This window comes from Schistocerca piceifrons, unplaced genomic scaffold (assembly GCF_021461385.2).
Source record: "Schistocerca piceifrons isolate TAMUIC-IGC-003096 unplaced genomic scaffold, iqSchPice1.1 HiC_scaffold_349, whole genome shotgun sequence".
Classification (NCBI taxonomy): domain Eukaryota; kingdom Metazoa; phylum Arthropoda; class Insecta; order Orthoptera; family Acrididae; genus Schistocerca; species Schistocerca piceifrons.
In genome coordinates, this window is record NW_025728569.1 from 10,001 (window position 1) to 12,500 (window position 2,500).

General features: G+C 57.7%; 1 non-coding gene across 1 annotated transcript in view; it reads right to left on the bottom strand.

Annotated features, from left to right (window-relative positions):
* The window catches only part of LOC124746255, a 1,909-nt gene extending 1,512 nt beyond the window's left edge, over positions 1 to 397 (bottom strand). Inside the window, exon 1 of the ribosomal RNA XR_007011298.1 lies at positions 1 to 397. This exon is cut by the window's left edge and continues 1,512 nt beyond it. This is a non-coding gene — a ribosomal RNA (small subunit ribosomal RNA).
* Between the last annotated feature and the right edge of the window lie 2,103 nt (positions 398 to 2,500).

Genomic DNA, 2,500 nt, shown 5'->3' on the forward strand with positions numbered 1-2,500 from the left:
AATCGAACCCTGATTCCCCGTTACCCGTTACAACCATGGTAGGCGCAGAACCTACCATCGACAGTTGATAAGGCAGACATTTGAAAGATGCGTCGCCGGTACGAGGACCGTGCGATCAGCCCAAAGTTATTCAGAGTCACCAAGGCAAACGGACCGGACGAGCCGACCGATTGGTTTTGATCTAATAAAAGCGTCCCTTCCATCTCTGGTCGGGACTCTGTTTGCATGTATTAGCTCTAGAATTACCACAGTTATCCAAGTAACGTGGGTACGATCTAAGGAACCATAACTGATTTAATGAGCCATTCGCGGTTTCACCTTAATGCGGCTTGTACTGAGACATGCATGGCTTAATCTTTGAGACAAGCATATGACTACTGGCAGGATCAACCAGGGAGCTGCGTCAACTAGAGCTGAGCAGCCGGCCGCCCGGGAGTGTGTCCCGGGGGCCCGCGCGAACACGCAAGCGTCCGCTCAATCATTCTGCAAACAGGAGGAGGCTGAGCTCCCCTGCACAATACACCTCGAAACCCTCTCAGGTCCCGGCGGCGCGCAGCGCCGTCCCAAGTACTTGGTCGGGTTCGAGAGAGGCGCAATCGCCCGGAGTTAGGCGAGTAGACGCTTTCGGTGCGACCACCCGTGCTCCCAACTGAGCTTGCCGCTGCCGACAGAGGCCCGGGAGCGTGCTGTCGTGGCATTGCCGGCGGGAGACAACACGCGCCACCTACGGTGACCGGCAGCTCCAACGCCAGCGCCACAGAAGGACAAAAGCCCCACTTGGGTGCCGAAGCGAACTCTCCCAGCACAGCGCACGCGCCAACACATCCGCACAGCTGCGATACAAACCACCAGCGAGAACCGCTGGGGCGACCGAGCAGCAGACGGCGTCGCGGCGCCGAGCGCCGGGCGGCGGCGCATCCTCAACGCACACAGTCCTCAATCGGACCAGCACACTGAAGATGTCCACCGCGCTTCGCACCGGGCCCGCGAGGACCTACTTTGGCCGCACGGCGCCGCGCGCAGGGTGCGCCGGCGCGCAGCTGCGACGCCTGCCGCGTCCGTCGGCCGGCGCGCCTGCCACTGGCCGCCCCCACCAGCCGGCTGTAGCGCGTGCGCCCACGCACCGCGCGGCCAGCACGCCGGGAGGCGCCCCCTCACCGGCCGGGGACGGTCCCACCCAGCCACCGCCGCGTATCGCTTCACACCCAGATGCCGTTCAGTTTCGTCGGCATGGTGGGTATCGCTGGAACAACCGGTTCGTACCTCAACCTATCGTCGCCATCACCGATTCACCCCTAGCGAGAACAACCGCACCACAACAGGTTACCATTTGTTCATTTGCGTAACTTCACCAGAAAACGCAGGCGTCCATCGCCATTTGCAACTTCAACGATTATTGCATGCCTGTGTCAGGTGTCACGCCACACTACGTCTGCCCACATACACGCAACAAAATGTGCACGCCTAGACAATACGTGGAAGGTGGCCCCCGTACGTATGCGATGTCCATTGCTCGAACGACTGTCAACCGGCCTCTGTAGCATGTCGCAGATATGGAACGCGGTGCACCATGCCATCACGGTGTGTGAGGAGAGACGACTAGGTCCGAATACATCAACAGACAGCTCATGCTGATCGCCATCCACGGCGTCCGTTCCTCCCACACGTCTCTATGGCGTACCACACTGCAATCCAGCTCTCATAGGGAGACGACACGTAGCTGCGTGCACAATATTTGCACTGTATGGTCCGCCGTTTTTGGGCGCAGTCGTTGTACGGTCACACATGTGCCACGATGTATCATTCGGTACATAAGGACGAATGTGCAGTACAGATTGTGGTTTACGCGTACGACATTAGCGGACGGTTGACACAGGCCGCACCACAACGTAGCCTGAGTACGTCGCATGCGAAGGGCATTGAACATGCAAACTTCTCACCAACCAGCTTGCGAAGGCAGGGGGGCAAGGTGGGGACGTGGGGAGGGGCGGCATGTACGTCCTGCTGCCATCCACATTACAGTGTACAGCAGGAGCATGTGGAAAGTCAGCAAGACTTGCAAGGTGTTTAACATGAAGCGATACACAGGGGAGCGGGCAGTGCGAGTAGCGAACTATATTGCGAGGGTTGCGGGTGGGCAACACTACACTAATTGAACGAGTCGTATAACAATTACAGAGCAGGTTTAGGCGACAACATGGGTTACGTTAGGGGACAACGTGGGTTACGTTAGGGGACAACGTGGGTTAGGTTAAGGCACAACGTGGGTTAGGTTAAGGCACAACGTGGGTTAGGTTAAGGCACAACGTGGGTTAGGTTAAGGCACAACGTGGGTTAGGTTAAGGCACAACGTGGGTTAGGTTAAGGCACAACGTGGGTTAGGTTAAGGCACAACGTGGGTTAGGTTAAGGCACAACGTGGGTTAGGTTAAGGCACAACGTGGGTTAGGTTAAGGCACAACGTGGGTTAGGTTAAGGCACAACGTGGGTTAGGTTAAGGC